The sequence below is a fragment of the Ambystoma mexicanum genome, chromosome 4p (assembly GCF_040938575.1).
Source record: "Ambystoma mexicanum isolate Mex_15411 chromosome 4p, UKY_AmexF1_1, whole genome shotgun sequence".
Classification (NCBI taxonomy): domain Eukaryota; kingdom Metazoa; phylum Chordata; class Amphibia; order Caudata; family Ambystomatidae; genus Ambystoma; species Ambystoma mexicanum.
This window is the reverse complement of record NC_090927.1, coordinates 476,662,781-476,684,715: the sequence shown is the minus strand read 5'-3', so window position 1 is coordinate 476,684,715 and position 21,935 is coordinate 476,662,781. Positions and strand designations below refer to the sequence as shown.

Here is a 21,935-nt window from a genome sequence, read left to right as displayed (position 1 = left end):
GGTGAGAGTGCAAAGAACTAGTAAGTGCAGCTGGGAGGTGGATCATAAGTGCAGAGAATCTGGGGACTGTAGGGTTACAGATACAGTCCCTTAAGTGGATGGGAGGCCCAGAGGCAGTGCAGGGGCAACCCGTTGTGCAGGAGCCTGGTGTCGTAAGTTCAGTGGGTGGCCAGGTAACCAGTATGCGCATCAGACAGGGACATCAGCAAGGGAGAGGGAGAGAGAAAGCGGAAGCGAAAAGGAAGGTCTTGAGTTGCTCCCGGAACCTTAGGGGGTCCTGCTCAAGTTTGAGGGAGGCAGGGAGGCTGTTGCAGAGGGAGGCCCCAGCCGAAGACAGAGATCTATCCACCACTCTCTGATTGGAGAAGCGTCTGACCCATAGACAGTTGGAGGTGGATGAGCGGAGGACTCGAGAACGAAGATGCTTAGGAAGAGAAAGTTGGATGTAGTGTGGTCCCTAGCCCAAGAAAGACTTGTGGACGATGCAGGGGGTCTTGAACCTGATCCTCGCAGCCACAGGGAGCCAATGGAGAGTTTTCCGGGCTGCAGAGGTGGGATACCTGGGCTTGAGGCCAAGGACAAGTCTTGAAGTCCTGTTCTGGATAAGTTGTAGAGGGAGGAAAGTAGAGGCAGCCAGATTTAGAAAGAGGCTGTTGCAGTAGTCCAGGCTAGAGACGACCAGGGCTCTGGAGAAAGTGAGCTTCTGGGGGAAAGTGAGAAAAGAAAGAATACCTCTGAGGAGGTGCAGCTGATAGTTTGACTCCTTTGAGACTTCAGAGATGTAGGAGAGAAGGAGAGGGTGGAGTCGAAGATGACCCCAAGGTTCTTAACCTCACTGGAGGTAGCAGGTAGAGGACCCAGGGTGGGCGGCCCGAGTGAGAGCTGGAAGGCGGAAGCAGGAGTCCCAATGAGGAGGATCTCAGTCTTACCAGCATTAAGGCAGAGATCATTGGCGGCACACCACTCCTGAATTGTGGACAGTCAGGTAGGAGAGAAGGAACAGTAGAGGCTAAGGGGAGCCTGAAGGAGAGCTGGGTGTCATCCGCATAACACTGAAGGTTAGAGCAGAAGGTAGAGATGTGGTAGGCCACAGGAGCTATGTAGTGGTTAAATAGCCAGGGAGAGAGGTTAGACCTCTGGGGAACACCACAAGTAGAGAGGGAGATGGAAGAGAGGAAAGCCCCTAGTTGCAGCTGGGAGGGTCGATCAGTGAAAAAGGAGGTCAACCAGGCAAGGGCCTGACCAGAGATACCCAGGCTGTCTCGGAGACGATTGATGGCCTGGTTGACCGTGTTTGAAAGCAGAGGATAGATCAAGAAAAATGCGGACAGAAGGAAGGTTAGAGTTAAGATTTGAGAGCAAGACTTCACGAGTTTTCAGAAGAGAAGTTTCTGTGCTTCTGGTTGCTCTGAAGCCAGACTGGTGGTCATGGAGGCAACAAACTGATTCAGTATGTAGATTCAGCTGGGAGATGACCAGCTTTTCCGGAGGTTTGCCCAGCAAAGGAGTGGTGCAGATCAGGCAATAGTTTACCGGAAAGGAAGGATCGGCAGAAGGCTTCATAAGAAGGGGGTGCACAAGAGAGTGCTTAAGGGGGGAGGGGAAGGTTTCTGTGGCAAAAGAGTGATTGCAGAAAATGTCCAAGGCTGGAGCAAGGGTGTCAATGTGGTCCTCAATGGTTCTGGAGGAGCAGGGGAGCACCTGCATTGACGAGACTTTCATAAATCAGACAGGGGCAAGGACATCAAGAGTGTTAGCGATAGAGAGATGAAAGCTGGAAAGGGCTGTGTCAGAGTGTGAGTCAGCCAAAGGTTTAGGAGGAGAAGAGAAAGTAACGGCCAAAGCCTCAACTGACACACACATAATGGGCGGGATGACCGAGAAGGTGGTTGGCAGTGCTGGGGACAGCTTAGCCTGAGGGGCAGAAAGCCACAGGCGAGAGGAGAGAAGAAAGTGGTCAGTCGAAGAGAGAGTAGTGAGGGGGTTGGAGAGGGGGGTCTGAGGAGATCAGAACATCGAGGGTATGCACTGCAGAGTGAGTCGGACCATCCGGTAGAATAGAGAGATGGAGAGTCGCAGAGGTCTCGAATGAGACCCGAGGAGGGGTTAGTAGCATCCAAGTGGATGTTAAGGTCTCTGAGGAGAAGTTGAGAGGTAGAGGCAAGGAGGGAGGAGAGGTCAGCCCACTCGGAGTGGAGGAGGGCATCCTGGCCAGGAAGCCTGTAGATGGTGGCCACCGTAAGAGAGAAGCCAGGAGAGATAGAGAGCCTGCGGACGAGGCATTCAAAGGAGGAGTAGGCCTGCATATGAATGATAGAAGCAGGGATCCACACCGGGAAGATCAGGGCTACTCCCCCACCAGGCCGGTTGGTGGGTCGGAGAGGATCTTCTAGCCATCAGGGAGGAGAGTGTCAGAACTCTTGACAGAGCTGGCCATGAACCATGTCTCAGTGAGACTGAGTACATACAAATCAAGCTCTTCCAGGAGACGGCAGACTTCTGATGAGTGTTTGACAGCAGAGCAAAAGTTAAGAGTAGCAACATGGAACAGCAGATTGCCACCTTAGAAAGACTTCCATGGATGGGTACAGGCATGAGATACGCCCTGCGGAAGTGTTAGAGGTGCCCCAAAACAGGCAGAGGAGGAAGGGTAGTCAGCGACGAGGAAGAGAGTGCCGGAGAGGTGGCAGAAGGAGAAGGCAGAGCAGCCAGAGATGGGTAGATAGGAGTACCAGGAGAAAAAAGGAAGTTGAGAAGAAGCTGGAACCATATATCGAAAAGGAGGAGATTGGCCTGAGGTCCCTGGACCAAGATGGTATCATTTAAGTAGACATTGATGATAGTCTTGGAGGAGTGGGAGGGGGTCAGGAGTGCCTCCAACCAAGTGCCACCATTAATGGGAGAGGAGGAAAAAGGAGAGAGAACGGAAACCATATGTGGGTCCATAGGCCTGGAGAGAGAATGACAAAAAGGATGTCGGTGAGGGTCTGTCTGGAGGAAGCACTTGTGTAGGTATCAGCGATGGGGAGGCCTGTGTTGGAGACCAGGATGTCCATTTTGAGCTTCTTCGTGACAGGCATAGTGAGAGGGATAGGATAGTCGATAGAATAGCAGTTAGAGAAGATAGGAGGGACAGAGCCCCATAGAGGGCGGAGAGTAAGGGGGGGGCAGCCCAAGCAGGAGGCGGCGGGAGGGTCACACGCTATGGGGAAACAGGAGGGAGGCACACAAGTGGGTGGGGGTTACAAAAGAGGGCGGCATGAAGTACAACACAGAACAAGAACACTAGGGCCTTGCGGGGGCAAGGAACAGTGTGCACAACAAAAGTACACTACAGTGGAACTCAAGGTGTGAGAATGAAGGTACGGTACAGAGTACACAGCTGGTGGTCAGAAGGGGCCCTAGAGGGGAAGAAGAGAAATGCAAGCAGTGCAGCACGTAGACAATACAATAGTAACCCAACAAAGCAAAACACTGGTAGTCCAAGGAGACCTGGAAATAAGAGGAATGCAGGCAATGCAATGAGAGACAATGCAGTAGTGAAATGCAAAAACAGTGGACTGAAACAATACAGTGGTCACAGGGCATAAGGGTATAGGATGCGAGGCACAGGGAACAATGCACTGGACGCAGCTCTATCAGCCAAATTACGACATTCATGCCTTCCTGAGGATGAGGGTTCCCTGATGCCTAGGCTGGTTAACGTGAAATATCCCCTCCCAAACTTCTGTGAGAAACCTTATGATAAATATGGAGGCAGAAATCAGGGAACTAATAACACTTCTGATTAACATATTTTTTATTATATCCAAATTATGAGGTTAAGAAGCAACTATTTGTTTCCTCAAAATCCTCCCCTCAGTATATATCCGATACATCATTAAAACAGAGTAAAAATCCTGCAATTAAACGAACTAAGAAACCCAGGGACTTCAAGTCCCATAATGCCATAAGTACTGAGACGATGAAGAGGAGCTCAGAGATGCATAATTGCAATATGCAGTCTAGTTGTTCTGATGTCCCACACCTGAGAGGGACTTTCAAATGTTTAAAATCCTTTCAGGTGCAGGCCATCAAGAAGAGAAAGAGAGAGAGAAGCAGGAGTCGTGAGAGGCGTCAGAAGATGCAGTTTGAATCCAACACAGGAGACAAGGTCACAGCTGATGTGAAAGCGGTAAAAGCTCCATCTGCAGAAGGCGCGAGAGAAGGAAACCTGACCGGAACTGTCAAGAGAAAGGGTTTCCCCGCCAAAAGCAGAAATTCAGACAACGGGTCAGGAGGAGACGCGTAAGCAGACTGGCGAGTTGGCCTTGCATAGGTGACCCCGGGGGGGCTCCTAAACCGACCGCTGATACAGGATAGTGCTTTTGAATACCGAACTAATAATAATAACGATTTTTAATACAGAGTTAACAAAGTAAGGCGAATTGGGCACCATTATCGCTTTAAGAGGGAAAGTGAAAGAACCATTGTAATCACCATCCTCCAAATCCAGAGAGGGTGAAATTCTTTAGCCGCCATTGTCCAAACCAAGAGGGGACAATTCTTAACAAAGGTGAAAAGAAACATTGGTTTAAACAAAGTGAAATAAAATATTTTAACCATCAATGAAATTGTGGTACAGTGTGAAAGATGACTATTAGAAGGAGATTGTAACAAATATTGCCTAAGACAAAAGGGAAGCAAAGGAAGACTAAGTTGACACACAGGAATCCCTTCTTGTAATAAATTGTCAAGGGGGTGAGAAGTATAATCTGCACTGCCGAAGGCAAGTGAACCAGTGTGCAGCATATTTAAAAGAGTTGTTGATGTAACTTTTCCCATTTGAGGAGTAAAAAGTGTGGAAAGTTTAGTGTAAACCTCACCACAAGGTACTGATAGTAGTTGTAGGAGTTTTGCCCTGGCAGGCAATTGGACCAGGAAGACATTGAAGTACTGCAGTGTGGTTGGAGGTTGTGATCAAAGGAAAAAGTACATCAGATGTTGTGCTTGGTAGAACTATTGGAAAGCCATTGTGACTAAATTGTGTTTACATATGAAGGAGTCTATTTGGTTTACCAAACAGCAGTTTGTGGATGTCTTGAACATTGCCATGACAAGCGTGAAGCAGTAGAATACATACAGTACATCCGATGGTGTGCTTTATTGAACGTTTGTGAAGTCATCTTGACAGAACTGTGTTACATAAAAAGAAATCTTTTCAGTTTAATAACCAGCAATTTATGGTAATTTTGAACATTGTCGTGGAGAATGAGAAAACCTATTGGACAATAGGACAATTACGTTGCCAAGCAAAGAGTCTATGGAAGTAACACAATTTTGTGCATACTTTGATTGGAACTTAACTATTGAAAGGCCTTGCTTGATCTCGACTTTAAGTTGGAAATACTCTGAACTGATCCAGGGGAAGGGGATTAAACCTTGGATGCAAGGATTTATATTTGTATTTTCTCCAAAAGCACTTATATGTTATACCCAAAATGTTGTGGATTTTGAACAGACAAATTACCCTTTTATGAGTGTGTTGTATGTACGAATGCGAGGGACAGAGATATTTGGACAATATGTCAGTTTTCTTTAGTTTTGGGGTTTTTCAATTTAGGGCGAGCTAGGCGTTTATTTCACACTTACTGTTCAATAAAATGGCTAATTGTGAGGAAACTTCATCTTCTCGTATTTCTGACCCCTCATACCACTTTGTGAAATCTTAATCTAAATTTCATGTACATGGTCATCTTTTCAACCTTCATTCACGAATATGAACATAGGAAAATTCTTTGGCACAAGACAATGTCTGAAATAATGTAGGACACATAGTATGGACTGGAGAAAGTGCAAAGATTTTTTGTAGAGACAAATTGAAAAATTGTGTGTTCCCCGCAAAAAGGGTTTGGTACGTTATATAATTACAAATCTAAAACGAAATCCAGTTCAAAGCGGGTGAGTGAATATATGCACAACCTTTGACCTGCAAGTAACTGCAGATGAAGGGGGTCTGAAAATGTGCAAAGGTTGGTGGCTGAACTAAAGTAAAGCAAAGCTGTCATGAAAGATCAAATTGCTTCACTTGGGTAATGTTCTTTCTGATGGATCAGTACTTCCACCTTTGACAAAATCCTCTGCCTTCCTCTTGGGGTGAATCTGCTTCCGCTTACCAATCCATATGGGCCGAGAAGTGGAGCAGGGGGGTCCCCTGACTTATCCTACCAGACCCCATTCAATGGCAGGGGCTTGTCACAAGGCGCAAACCCATCGTCCTGTCCCTTTAATAGACACTCCGGATATGAAGAGGTCTTTTAAATACCTTACCCCTCCTTGAGCATAGTTGCTAACAAGTCAAACATATCCCAAAGTTGTGAAACCCCCAATTCTCCAGCAAGGCTCATGTAGAATATTTGGAAAGTCTAGCTGCAAAGTATTAAGAAGATTAATCTGTTTGCACGAGTCGCTGTACCCAAGAATCTTTCAATTTACTGACCCGAGTCCACAAGCTGGTAAGGCGAGATGAAACTGCAGAGCGTTGACCATCACTGCACTGACTGCAACCGACTTATGCACATAGCGAAATTCCAAGATGACAGTCAGACAGTAAAACAGCTTGGTCCACAGCTCCACGTACAAAGGAGGTGGGGCCAAACGAATGTCAGGAAAGCCACAGACTAGTAGATTGCACCCAAGCCCATATCAGAACACAAAAGCCCACACATCTGAAGCCATTTATGTAAGGGCAGTTCCGGAGGTATGGCCAGGCTCTACATAAGGCACAAGCGTGTTCAGGAGAACGTAGGAGCCAGGAGACAGTGGAGGTGGGTTGAAGGAGTGCGTTATAGGTAAAAGCTGAATGAAGAGGTGGAGATGGAGCTGGAGTGAGAAGGAACGATTTTGGAGAGAGGAGACCATGGGCTGGCCCATAGAGGTAGAAGAGAGAAGAAATGCTAATTAGAGTGGAGGTGTTGAGTAACAAACTGGGTAACATTAAGGGCAATGAGGAGAGTAAGAACAGGGTGGAGGGTAAAGAGGAGGGACAACCAAGAAGTGGGAGGAGGCACATAAGGACCAAAAGGCTGAGGAGGGTCAAAAGGTGGGCAAAAGAGAATAGTGGAGAGGATGGTAGAGACATCGGAGCAGGAGCGGTAGAGAGATATCACAAGGAAAGAATAAAACAACAGGGCAAAGGAACAGGCATGCTAAAAGCCTGAAAGAAGGGAATGTAAGAGGGGTGGTGTAAGCATGTGTCAGAGTGTCGAGGTGGTAGAAAAGCCAATAGTGGAGCATTGTGGACAGGAAAAGAGAGTGCATGTAAGGAAGCCTCCCTTAGCTACGAGATCTGACCAACAAGTCGAGAATGAAACATAGGAGAGAATATTGGGAAACACCACCAGGTCTGATACCTCACCTTACCTAACCTGCAGACTAGCCCATGTAGCCTCAACTATGGTGTGAACTATTGGGTGTTTGCTTGGGTGAATACAGCTCCTGATCTAGCCCCTGCCTCAGCCTAAGGTGCATGTGTGCTTGGGCCTGAGAGTGCATTGGAGGGATCGGCCAAGTAATCAAAAGACGAGGATGAGAATCAGAGGACCTGAACTGAGAAGATCCGGAACTATGAAAGAAAAGATGGGGCAATTAAACAGAACCCCACCCCCATCAGATTGTGAGTGACTGAACTGACAATTACCTACGGAAAGGTACTCCAGATTAAGAGACTATTTCAAGAACTTGACGCTTGTTTTGTAGAACATGCGACTTTGATTGTGTTAGAGTGAGAGACTTTGTAGAACTTGTGTAACAAACTCCTATATCCCAGGTATCAGTCCAGGGAGGTAAACACTAGGCCGTTACTTTGCATGAATAAGCAGTGATACGCCCATGGAGACTGATGAACAGAAGGATCTTGGTGTCCCAGGGGGTGCTAAGAGGATGATGGCAACACAGCATTCCAACCTTTCCTGGATGAAAGGGAGACCCGAAAACCTAGGAGGGCTTTGAATTCAGCTGGAGACACTCACCCAGTCCTATCTACTGCAGGATTCCAAGCCAGCTACCTCATAATCATATTAACCTGAATTCCTGTTACCACTTGGACTGTCAATCTACAGGTCAGCAAGGACATGTTTTACAGATATCCGGAATTCCTACCCCGACTGGTGAGACTTTGACTGCCAAAACTGTGACGAATTGACTTCTGCCCTGCAGGAGTACAAGGATGAGTAGAGGCTAAAATGTCCACTCAGTCCTCACACTTCTACAAACCAAGAGCCAACACAATCATAAAGGTAAAACAGGCACAGTCAAGAGATATACCTCCTTTGCCTTTTGCGGTAAGGTGGGTGAAGAGCAGGCTATACTCTTAAGGGGGTGACAATGGATCAGTAGCATCCCAAACAGAGAAGTACTACGATCCAAAATAAAGGAATGTCCAATCAAGGTTCTATGAAACAGAAAAGACAAAAGATAGTAGATGGGGGGCGTGGCTTGATGGCTACGTGAGAGGACGTTCCTTGGAGGAGCTCCCGATGATCCGATCCTGATCCTGGGAAGAAGTGATGGTTTTGGCGGACTTTCGAGCCCACAGTGTAACCAAAGGCGTATGAAAGTGGGGGGCACATGGTGAGTGTCCTCCCCACCAGCGAGACTGCATATCCACGGAACTAGACTCTGAAGAAGGTGGCGGTCGCGCAAAGGAAGGGGAGCACCCAAGATGGCCGTCTGTGGACAAAGGGCCATAAATGGTCAGATGAGCTGAGGAAGTTGGTGGGAACGTGGGCAAGCCCAACCAGACAGACGGGTCGCATGCGCCTCTGGCAGAAGGCAAAAACATAAGGGCGAGCCCACACTGAAGAGGCCCTGGATCGTGGTGGGCTAGCAGAGTGAATCCAGCGGAACCTCGCTGTGAAGAGGCCGGCGAGCGAACCCCGCGAGGATACAGCTGGGCGCGTTGGCCCAACAGACGCCGCAGGATGTCCTCCAAGGTGGTGCGACCCCGGATCAAACAGCCCACGATGGAGACCTGCGTTAGGTCGCCCTCGGGCGCGGAAGGGGGCAAGAGCAAAGAAACCTCCGCGGCGGCGACTGACCCACCGGGTACTATCCAGGAGGTGCTGGCAGCAATTGCCGACTTGAAGGTGGCCCGGGAGACGAAGCTGGGCCTGGCCATGAAAGAGCTGCAAGAGGGCCTAAACCTTAAGATAGGAGCGGTCCGAGAAGAGGTGAACCTGTTGCGCCAGGATTTGCGAACGATCGCGGAGCGCACTGGGGAACTGGAGAAGGGGTTGGCCCCGACCACGGAGGCGTGCAACACACACGCCAAGGAGCTTCATGCCCTCGTGCAACGAGTGGGCAATTTGGAGGACAGAGCAGAGTAGGCAGAGGGGCGCACCAGGCGCAACAACATTCGCATAGTGGGGGTACCGGAGGGAATGGAAGGATTGAACCCCACGGATTTCGTTGAAACCATGCTTTTGCAGGAGATTACAGGCGGGGAGCTGACCCAGGGGTTCGCGGTCGAAAGGGCGCACAACGCCCTGACCAGGAGACCGGCCCCAGGAGCCCCCCCGCGGCCGTTGATCGCGAAGATCTTGAACTATCGTGACTGCGAGAAGATTCTCGAATTCTTCCGGAGAGGAGGAACGATAGAAAGGGGGTCAGCGAATATAACGGCGTATCCGGATTATACGCTGCTCGTACAACGGAGTCGAATGAACTTTGGAACGGTGAAGGGGAGGCTTAGAGAAGCAGGCCACCGCTACATGTTGCTTTACCCCGCCAGGTTAAAGGTGTTTTATAAGAACAGATCCCTCTTCTTTGAGACGCCGAGCGAAGCGATGGAATGGTTGGATATGCAAGGTCGACCTCAGGAATCGGATGCCCAGACAGAAGCGGCTGGAGATAAGTAGCACGTGGCAGAGGCACCCGTGAGGCCATAGCTATGACATTGGGACTGGAATATAGTTTGATATTGTGCTTGTGTGGAGGAAGTCACGGCATCTGCCGGCGGGTCCCGTTGAATTCACTTCTCCTAAATAGATGACTGGGAGCTCCTGGGGAGCAACCTCTGCACCCGATAGTAGTATATTTAGTTAGGTCACTGTTAGATTGGTGACAACCCGCGGGGTCCTTGTTCTTGGTCACGAGACGGGACCAGACGTGGGTAGGCCTGAGATCCAGGGATGGAGCTGGGCTATTGTTGGGGGTTGGCGGGGAGGGGGGGGGTGTTATGTGCAGTGGTGTGAGGTTGGGGAAGAGGGGAGGGGGCACTGTTCGTTAATAGAAGGGAAAGAGCCAGGAAACGACCCTACGTGGGGAACATTATGGGAAGGGGCGGGATGGAGATAGACCGACCGGATGGCATCGGGTAATCTCAGAATCGTGACCTGGAATGTACGGGGCCTCAACAGCTACCTTAAACGTAACAAAGTGATGTTGTATTTAAAGAGGATGCGCGTAGACATAGCCCTGCTGCAAGAGACCCACCTCACTAGGGAAAAGCTGGAGGTGGTCAGGAGGAAATGGAAGGGCACTGTTGTGGGGGCGGCGTACTCGGCGTATGCCAGATGGGTTGTCACCTGGGTGGCGCCCCCCGTGCCGTTTCGGGTGCTCGATTCTACGGTGGACCCGGAGGGTAGAATGGTGGTGGTAACGGGTCTCTTGGAAAACAGAGAAGTGCACATCATAAATTTGTATGCCCCCAATAACGATACAGCGGCTTACTTTAGGACCCTCTACGGTAAACTTGGCCCCCTGGCAGGGGGTACGGTAGTGTGGGGGGGGGGACTTTAACTGTACCGTAGACCCCAGAATGGACAGGTCCAAAGACAGGGCAGGAAAAACGGCACCTGCGGCTAAAGCGCTGAGTACCTTACTGAAAGACCTAGGCCTAGAGGATGCATGGAGAAGGCTACATCCCACGGATAGACAGTGAGAGATATAGAAGGAGCGGAATACAAGGCCCGAGTGCTTTTGGACCACTCGCCCTTGGTGGTAGACTGGAGACACCGGCCCCCACGACCGCGGATCCCTACATGGAGACTTAGGACCGAGGCTCTGCAGGATGAGGGGTTTCGGGAGGGCCTGAGGGATGCCATTGAAGAATACTTTGATACAAATACGGGAAGCGTAGGCTCTGTGGGCACACTGTGGGAAGCGTTTAAGGTGGTGGTGCGTGGGGTAGCCATTTCCCAAGCTAAGGGGCTAGAGGGGGGGGTCGAAAGGGAGCTCCGGGAGGCGGAAAGGGAGCTAGAGGAGCTCACGCGTTGCGAGAGCACCGCTTATGATAACAGAACCAAAGTAGAGGAGCTACAGTTGTCCTGCAGCGCACTCTGGGATAGACTGTGCAGACTCAGCTACAGGTGATTAGTGAGATTCAGGGCGAGGGAGGTTGCATATGCAACACCCAGAAAGAGGTAAATGAGGAATTCCTTAAGTTTTACAGACACTTGTATGAGGACACGGGGGAGGATATGGGTCAAGACATACTGGACACATTGGGGGACATTGAGCTGCCCACCTTAGATGATCTAGAACGTTCTGAGTTAGACGCACCCGTCACCTCGGACGAGCTGGAGGTAGTGATTCGGAACTTCCCCACTTGCAAGGCGCAGGGTTTGGATGGGCTGCCCAGCGAGTTCTACAAAACATACCAGCAAGAGTTGCTTCTGCCACTGCTTGCTACTTTCAACGAGGCCTATGAGCAGGGAGAACTCCCGTTGTCCCTCCGTGAGGCTGTAATCATCCCACTCCTGAAACCAGGCAAACCGGCCGTGGAGCGCGGGTCTTACAGACCGTTGTCCATGCTTAACCAGGACAGCAAAATACTCACGGCGGTGCTGGCTAATAGACTGAATAGGGTGATTAAGAAACTGATACACCCAGATCAGACGGGATATGTTCCAGGTAGGAACATCACCGATAACCACAGGAGGCTACACCATGTCATAGACCAAACTGAGGAAGACACGGGCGAGCTGGCTATAGTGTCGTTAGACGCAGTCAAGGCCTTCCACTCGGTACGATGGCCCTGGCTGAAAGCAGTCCTGAAGGGGTACGGAATGGGACCTGGATACCTCAGATGGGTCCAGTTGTTTTATAGCACCCCGATGGCGAGGGTCAAGACAGGGTCCATAGTCTCAGATTCTTGGCAACTAGGCAGGGGGACCAGACAGGGATGCCCCTGGTCACCCATGCTATATATACTGGTATTGGAGCCGCTGGCAATATGCCTGCAACAACAATATGGGGAGGTGGGCATAAACCCTGCCAATGGAGAGCATCTGATATCATTATATGCGGATGATATGCTCCTTTATTTGCGCTACCCAGAGGAAAACCTACAGTACGTGCTAGAGGTAATAGAACGGTACGCCATCCTCTCGGGAATATCGGTGAACCCTGGAAAGTCCAGTCTGTTCCCCTTTGGGCAGATATAGGAATGTCCCGGTGCAGAGGCTGCCTGTCCTGCCAATACCATGGCAGCCCGTGACATTTAGGTATTTGGGAACAAATATTTACCACAAGGTCGAGGCAGAACACAAGCACAACACGGAAACGGCGATTGAGTGGATCAAGAACTGCATGGTATTCTGGTCCAGATTGCCCCTGACCATGATGGAGAGGGCAGCCTTGCTCAAGATGGTGGTCCTGCCTAGACTTTTGCACTTCTTCGTAAACGTCCCGTTTCTGATACCCAGGAGCCTATTCGCGAAACTTCACAGCGTGTGTAGGGGTTTCGTGTGGGGCAGCTCTAGGAATAGGGTGACTCTGTGGAAGCTCCAGAACCCGTGTGACAGGGGGGGGGGATAGGCCTGCCTAATTTCGAACTCTATCACCTGGCGGGGCAGCTGCAGTACGTGGCCAGGTGGCTCTCGGCTGAAGACTCGGCGGAAGCCAGGCTCCTGCGTGGAGATACAGTCCCATACTTTCTGATGGAAGTGGTGTGATTGGGCAGAGACAAACTGGTGGGCAAGGGGCGGCTACTGAGGCTGGGCTGGGAGATCTGGCACAGGACATGGAAGATTGGGGGGGACTCGGAGCCGTACTCCCAGCAGGCCCCTTTGGCGGCGCTGTGCGGGAGTGACTCCCAACTACTTCAATCGGTCCGCAGATACTGGGAACAGGTAGGCCTAGCCACCCTCAGGGACATATGGCAGGAAGGGGAGGCAGTGGACTTTCAGAGGTTGCAGGAAGAGACTGGAGTACATGGTGGCCAATATATAACCTACACTAGGCTTGTGAAAAAGACTAGAGAAAGATTGCCTGAGACAGTGCTAGCGGAAGACCCAGACGCCTCCCTGGAAACCATGTATGATGTATCGGAGGGCGGGCACGAAATATCGAGGATATATGAGCTCCTGCGAGTAAGGGCAGGGAAGGAGTTGCTCCAATTGAGACAAGATTGGGAGGAGGAGGTGGGAGGACCCCTGACGGATGGGCAGTGGAAACAGGCTCAGAGGTACCACAAAAAGGTGTCCCGGAACGCGAGATTCCAACAGCTTCAACTGTATGTTACCCACAGGGCTTATTTAACCCCCGGGAAGATTGCAAAGTTTGGGGGATCAGCTATGCAGCAATGCCCCAGGTGTGGAGAGGTGAATGCGGGATTGCTAAACATGTTCTGGGCTTGCCCGGAGGTGCAAAGATTTTGGGACGAGGTCAAGACGAAACTGGCCGGCGGGGGGGTGGTGCTGGATGTGGAATCGGCCTGGTCATGGCATGCTTGGGCTTTTCCCTAGACCACGGCATTTGAAACACATAAGCAAGATAAAGGACCTGGCTTATGTCTTGGCCAAACGCAGGATTGCCATGGGCTGGAAGGCGGCCCACAGACCTAGGGTGGAGTTATGGTTGACAGACCTCTTGAGGTGGGCGGAAGCGGAATCCGTAGTCTGGTTTGAAGCGGTCACTAGGGGGGGGCGAGGAGGAAGTAGGGCCCTTGCTGGCCTGGCGGCAATTGGTGGCCTCGTTGGCAAACCCTCACCAGGGTGACAACGAAACAGAGGACCCGGATGATGGCTGCCTAAGTATTGTGCCACCCAATGATGTTCCCGTAAACGACATGTGAGAACCGGCTCTAGTTTAAGGGGGGAGGGGGAGTTGGGGAGTTTGAAAATGTGTTGGAATATGATGCTTTCTATGTTTTGAAACAGTTGTAGTGTGTTTGTTTGATTTTATAAAATAAAATAAAAATATTTTTTTTTAAAAAGATAGATGCAACACACGGTGTAATGAATCATGGGAGCAAAAAGGGTTCAAAATGACCAAACCAGCCTCTAGGGCCCAAATATGGACCAAGGGGGCATGTAAGCACTCAATAGTATCTTATGTGTAGTTCTTGGTGGTTTGGCAGAACCAAACCAGACTTCTTGGCACTGTGCGAAGCTCAGGAGAGAGCAAAGGGCATCAACGTCGGGTCTTGCTGGTTCAAATGTCTTCAACAGCTCATGGAACATGCTCCACTCAGTCCAACAGTGAAAAACACTGCTGACCTGGCTATATGGGTGCTGTGAGTCCCAATCCAGAGGCTCAGGGACAAGATGAGTCCTTTCTTATGCTCCCAAACACGTGGGAGGCTGGCACACAACTGAATCGGTTTTCCAACATGGTGATGTCTGGCGTATTGCAGTTGTTGGCAGAGAGGCGGTCTTGCTCCAGCAGCAGGTCACTTCTTAGGTTGCTGTGAGTCCCAATCTGAAAGCAGACAGCCCACTAGTCTAGACCGCTCGTCTATCAAGAGCAACTACCAGAAAAAAGTGTCCAAGTAACATGTGTCCATGGGGATCAGTAGGTTTATCAGAAGGTTTGGCTCCATTTCAAAACATTAACGCAATAATTCAAAGTGGGAAGTGACGGTTATGGCAGGACTGCTGGATGAAGTCCTACTAGGAGGTGACCTGCCTCTGATTGATGAATAGTTTGCACAAAGCCAACAAAGGAACCTCAAACCCAGATGATAAGAAAAAAGGTGGGTTGCTCAACAGGTAAATACTCAGGAAAATGGGAATGTCCATGGGATTTGGCTGGGTTGCCATCCTCCCCACCAAACCCCATCAAGAGCAACAAACCTGGGAAAAAATTATTTCCAAACCTGGAGGAAGCTCAGAGAAAGGGGGTGAAATGTGCATGCTGGTCAAGGTGGCAACGCATGGTAGATCCCCTGCTTTTCACCACCATGCACCAGTCGTATGGCAGGGGCAAGTCCCTATGTGGGACACTGTCAATTTGAAGAGGTCTTTAAATATGAAACTCTCCCTGGGCATAGGGACACCTAGTCACACCTTGCCCCGAAATGCCCCCAACTCCCTACCAAGGCCCTCATAGAATAATTGTAATTGCTCGTATGTGATTGCTGAGAGTTCTAAGAAAAAGGGATATAACCAGTCCCACTATCGCAGCGGGTCTAGTTTGGGAGGAGTGAGGATCATAAAAAGACAATAGGCGTGGGGAGAAATAACCGCCAAGCATCAGTAAATTGAATCTCCCCTTCCATTCCAGGGAAGAACCTAAATACAGCCGATGCCAAATGAGGTGGGGTGAATCAGCCATAGAGAGAGAAACGTCAGCATGTGCAGATGTGCGGCGGAGGGAGTCATACTCTCACAGGGGAAAACCTGAGAGCCATGCAGTCGGCGTGGTGGGAGGAGACTCAAGGCAACCCGCAGAGCACTGCAGCTTCAATGAAAGCAGAAACCCCAATGAGTTGGGAACCACAGAGGAAGGAAGCAGAAAACGGGACGTACCAGCATCTTGTCCCACCGATGGCAAAGCCCAGAGGAAGGAGAAACAGAGCATCAACAAGTACAGAGATCTGCATGGGCCAGAGAGACCGCCTCCACTACACAGCAGCACCGCTGTAGAAAAGGTATGCAGCAGCATCCTAGGAGCAGCTGGAGGACGCAACCAAGCCCACGCTGGCCTGTGAATACGAATGCCCCGCAAGGCAAGGTTGTGTGAAAAGTAACGGACCAAACTGGGCTGAGCAGGCCCGTAGTGCCAAGGAACTTTCCCCATTCATCGCCACAATGATAAATGTCTCTTAACAATAATCTCGTCCCCAAAAACCTCAAGGAGGCCTGGCTCATGCCGCTCCTAAAAAAAAACAAATCTCGACCCAAACATACCAATGAATTACAGACCAATCACTACCGTCCCCCCTTTCGTCTTAAAAATCCTGGATAGAGTTGCCTACCTGCAAATCTAGAAACACCTAGATGACAATAACCTACTTGGACTACGACAATCAGGTTTTCGGCCCAAGCATGGCACTGAGACCGCCCTCCTGGACTTGAAAATACAGATGGATGAGACAAGACACAAAGGCAAATTGGCCATGCTCCTCTTGCTAGACCTCTCCGCTGCATTTGACCTGGTCGATCACCAGATCCTCACTGATCACCTAACCTCTGCTGCAGCCTTCTCCACAAACACATCATCCTGGATTAAATCTTTCTCTGCCAATCGCACCACCAGAGTATTCTCGCCCTCTGCATCCGCAGATCCAATCCCTATCCTCTGCGGGGTTCCCCAAGGATCTTGTATATCTCCAATGTTATACAACATCTTTACAAAGCTCCTATTCGACCGACTTGACAACCTGAGTGTCACCTACACAAATTATGCTGATGACACCCAGGTTCTCAGCACACTGTCAGGACACTACGCCAATGATACCAAACTAATTCACAACATCTACTTGGAAATACAGGCATGGATGGCGACACACAGCCTCTGCCTCAATGATGAAAAAACAGAGCTCCTGATTGTAGGTACCCAAGCCTGACTCAATAAACTTGACCCACAGTACTCATCCTTCATCATTGATGGAAATACAATGAAAGTGGCAAAAGAAATAAAATTGCTAGGAGTGGGAGGTGGCGCTGCTGAGCAGCCCAAGATGGCTGCTTAGTCTCCTAGCTCCGTGTGGCACCGGCCGAAAATCCACCATCATCTGCGGTTCCTGTTTTCCTCGCTTCCCTCCGGCCCACTTTGCTGCAATTCCGGCCCGAATCGGCCCCGGGAAGCCTATAAACGGGACCCTTCAGCCAGTGGACTGTTGGTGTGTCGGGCCTCGGCGGGCGTCCGGCTCCCGCCTCCTCCTCCCTGCCCTCCTCCAGCCGCGGCGACCGCGGTGCGCAGTGCCTGCGTGCCGGTCCCCCCCGGGGGATACAGCTGCTCGGACACATCCCAACACCTGAGGCGGGTCCTTGACATCGGACGCTGCGGCTCCCCCGGAGTGCGCCATCGGGCGGGGGGCTGCGCTGGTGCGTGCCCCCACCTCTCCTCCTGCAATCGGCGCTGGAGCGCTCCTCCTGACACGGCGGCTGGGCTGGAGCCCGGCTGCCCTTTCGGCACGCGACTCGCTCTCCTGGGCGGAGGGAGCCTCGCGGAGGCCAGCGCTGGAGCACACCTCCCGTTTCTCTCCTGGATATTGGCGCCGTGGCACCCATCACACATATGGTGGCTGGGCAGGAGCCTGGCCGCCCTCACAACACGCGGCCTGCTCTGCTGGGCTGAGGGGGGACCTCACGGGGGCCTGCACCGGAGCGCAACTTACACTTCTCGCCCTGCAGTCGGCGCCGGAGCATACATTGTCAGCCCGACGGCTGGGCTGAGCCCGGCTGCTCTTAGAACACGCGGCCTAAGCTGAGGGGAATCCCTCTGGTGATCGGCGCTGGAGCGCACTCCCCGCCTCTCCCCCTGCGGCCAGCGCCGGAGCGCCCATTGCGGGTGCAGTGGCCAGGCCGGAGCCTGGTTGGCCTTAAAACGCACGTGGCCCACTCCCCTGGGCTGGGGAGGCCCCCACTTCTCCATCTGCATTCAGCGCTGGAGCGCTCATATTAGTACGACGGGAGGCGGCTGGGCTGCTGCCGGGTTGCCCTGGAATCACGCAGCCCATGCTCCTGGGCTGAGGACATTGAGATAGAGGTGAGGAGTGGGGGTCTGGAGGTGCGCCGCGCTGCAACACTGTTGGTCCACCTGGCTGGCCCCCATCTTCCTGTCTGGCTGCCCCCGAGGCCTGACCCCCTCATTCTACCCTGAGGTGGGGCGCCGCATCGACACTGCTTGACCCTATGAGGGCCCTGGGGTCCCTGGACACAGACTGCTGCACCATCTCCCACGGCTTGAACCCTGGCCCGCACTGGGCTCCTACATCTTGAGCAGGTCTCCTGAAGCTGCGGCTTCTTTTGGGCTGGTGTGGGATTAGCCCAGTATCTTCCCCCCACCCCACTGGGAACATCTGGCAAACTGAATCTACTCAGTATTCTGTGAACGTACTGGAGGTGCACCGCTATACTACAACCGCTTGGTTCCTCGTCAGGACCCCACTCGCTCCTTGGGGCTGGTTGCATCCTCCTACTGGCTTCTACATGGACTCATGCTTCCTATAGTGGCTGCCGCCTACCTGACTCCACTGTTGCTACAATCTGCCCATGCCGCCGCTGTGGGTGCAGTGATTGACGTCCGCCATTGCTTTGATCCTTAGGCTGTTCGCCTTCCTCTAAATGCTGCATCTGCAAGTCCTCCCTTACGGAATCTGATCTCCGGGTGCCCACTGGTGCGGCCTCCGTTGTGCTCTATCATTTAAATCCCTTGGCTGTTCTTCCTCCTCCATTCTTGGCCCCGGTGCCCTCCGCCCTCTCCGAGTCCCTACCCACAATGCCAAATAAAGCCAAGGGGGCCACTGGGAGGGGAGCCATGGATAAATTTTCCAAATCGGTCCCGCGGGCCGAGATGGGGCATACATCGTCCTTGCAGGAAGACCTGGAAAGTGATACTCCCTCGGAGCCGAGAACCCCTGATCTGATAACACTTATGGAGTCCATGGCCAAGAATTTTGCTTCCTTCCACGAGAAATTAGATGACATTAACGCCAATGTTGCTTCCCTTAAAACCCGAGTGGACCAGGCAGGCACCAGAATTACTGATGCCGAAAGTAGGATATCCACGAATAAAGACGAGATCCATGTACTGCAGAATACCGTCGCCTCCTTGTCGCGTGACATGAAGAGTGTTAAAGCTAAGTGCGACGACTTCGAATCGCGCTCTCATAGGAATAACCTACGCATAATTGGGGTCCCCGAGAACGCTCTTAAGGGGCGCATGGAAGACGCCGTTGAGGCTCTGCTCAGGGACCTACTGGGTAATCCTGCTCTCTCGCCGTACTTCACTGTTGAACGTGCACACAGAGCCCTGTCTCTGTGTCCCAAGCCGGGGGATATCCCGAGGCCCATCATCGCCAGGGTTCTTAATTACCGGGACAGAGACCTTATCCTCCAACTGGCCCGGGAAAAGGGAGACCTACAGCTTGAGTCACACAACGTTCAGATTTTCACAGACTTTTCGGTTGCGGTGCAACCGGAGCAGCGCCAGTTTCTCGGGGTTAAGAAACTGCTGAGAGAACATAACGTCCCGTACGCCATACTGTTTCCAGCACACCTCAAAATTACCCACAACAACAAACTGTACTTTTTCACTGTCCCGGACGAAGCGGTAAAATTAATTGAAGCACACATACCACTTCATAATCCGGCCCCTGACCGTGCCAACGTTGACTAACCAGATGTGACTTAGCCTGGTATGGCTCCACCTGTCTGATAATCCTCCATAGCACATGGGTTGATGGCAATACTCTGTCATTAACCATGCGGTCCAGGCCCCCTCAACATACTTCCGGGCCGCAGTTCGGCTCGGGCGCTGGGGTCATTGCTCTCCTTCCCCTTTTTGGGGGGTGGGGCTGGCCTCTAGTGTTGGATGCCTCTTCGTCCGCACCTTGCTACCATTGGCCTACTGGTTTTGGGGCCCTACAAAGACTCTGTATTCCGCAGGAACCTGTTTCCGGCAGCCTATGCTGTCCTACACAATGTTTAAGTAGCCGTCCACACGGCAACAGCGCACCTCACTGCGATTGCAATGCTTATGTTTGGTTGGATGTTACTACTAGTTGGTCCCCTGTTAAGGGCACATCCCCGTTGGATTTTGCCCTCCGACCTCTACTTACTAGTGAGGGTCAGGTTAGTTGTTAGCCCATGCATCCGGGGGGGGGGGTTCCACTGCACGTTGGGGGTGGGCAGTGAGGGTGGTGGGTGGTATGGTTGGGGATGGGGGTAACGGTACTGTAAATGACAGGGGCAGTTTGGCAAAATACACGACATCAGGGCACACCTGTGAGGGCCTTCTACATTCATCGTATAAGTTTCACAACAGTGATGTCCTGGAATGTCCGGGGTTTAAGTAACTACACCAAGGCGCGCAAAATCATGGCCCACGCCAACAGGCATGGCTGTAGGATATTGCTATTGCAGGAAACACACTCTAAGGGCCCGCTGACTAGGTGCATGGCACCATCGTGGGGTCCCCACAGATATTCTACTGCTTACTCGACCCGTGCCAGAGGGGTACTGACAATGATCCATAAGTCGCTCAAGTTTGTTCTCCATAAGAGCTACATTGATCCACAGGGAAGGTATGTTATCTTACATTGCGCAATTGCCAACAGGGAATACTTCCTGGTTAATACCTATGGCCCTAATGTGGACTCTCCCGACTTTATTGACTTGGTGGCTTCCATATTGTTGGGATATGTGGGGGTGCAGATCATTTGGGGGGGGACATGAACTTCATATTAGACTCCACACTGGATAGAACAGGCACAGCCCCCACACCCCTCTCCAATGCGGCGCGCAGGCTCCTGGCGCATAGCAGTACCCTTGACATTCGAGACGCATGCGGGCGATGCACCCGCAGACGCGTGAATATACGCATTATTCCTCTGTTCATGACAGCTCCTCCAGAATTGACATGTTCGTCCTGTCTGGTACTTTGCTGGGGAGGGTGATGGAGATTCAAATATTGGCATGTACCCTGTCGGATCACTCACCGGTCCGGTTATCCCTAGAATTAGGAGTGCCCACCCCTACCATTAACACATGGCGTTTCAAGTCCGTGGCCTTACAGGACATAGTATTTAAGGCTGATATTTTGTCTGACATCCAGTCCTATTTTGAGGTTAATACACTCCAGTCCACTTCCGTGGGAGTCCGGTGGGAGGCTTTCAAAGTCTTTATAAGGGGAATGTCCATATCTAGGGAGGCGTGAGTACTCAAAGCCATCAGGGCTGCTCTTGCCCGCTCAGAGGCCAAATTGCACATCCTTGAGAGTGCTCATCCCACATCTGTTGATCCTGCCACCCTCTCCCGGATCAGTGAGGAGCTACAAATATTTAATGAACAGGCCACCAGGGAGGTTCAGTACTTCAGTAGACCACAGGCGGCTCGTAAATATGGAGAGGGGGACAGGCCGGCAAGACGCTGGCTGCATTGGCTAGGGGTGAGTGGGGCCAAGCGCAGATCACTTGCGTCAAGGATAGCATGGGGTCGCAACGGTGGTCTGACCAACATATTTTGGAAGTCTTCACGAACTTCTACTCAGATCTGTACTCCCAACACCCCGAGCACAGTGAGTCCCAGATGCGAGACCTACTCGAGCGGATCCCCACGACTATTGTCTCCTCCGCAACCAGGGACCAGTTGGATTCCCCCATCCAGCTGGATGAAATAGTCGAGGCTATATCCAAATTTCCCAAAGGTAAGGGACCTGGTCCTGATGGGATGACTGCTGAGTTCTATCAGGAACACGTGGCCATTTTGGCCCCCAAACTACTAGAAGTCTGGAACGAGTCACTCCGGCTGGGCACCCTTCCCCCAACATTGCGTGAGGCCGTCGTCACGGTCTTGCTCAAACCCGGTAAAACCGCTCACGAGTGTGGATCGTATAGGCCCCTCTCGCTAATGAATTTGGACACCAAAATCTTCGCCAAAGTGATTGCCAGCCGCTTCCCTCCCGGTCATGTCGTACATGGTCCATGATGACCAATCAGGGTTCGTACCTGGCAGATCAACGTCCCACAACATTAGAAGGCTACTTAATGTCATGTCGCGCATTGA

The 21,935-nt window shown here is 51.5% G+C and overlaps 1 protein-coding gene across 4 annotated transcripts in view; it reads right to left on the bottom strand.

Moving 5' to 3' along the window:
* The window catches only part of KIDINS220 (kinase D interacting substrate 220), a 1,499,978-nt gene that overhangs the window by 8,608 nt on the left and 1,469,435 nt on the right, over window positions 1–21,935 (bottom strand). The window lies entirely within an intron of this gene.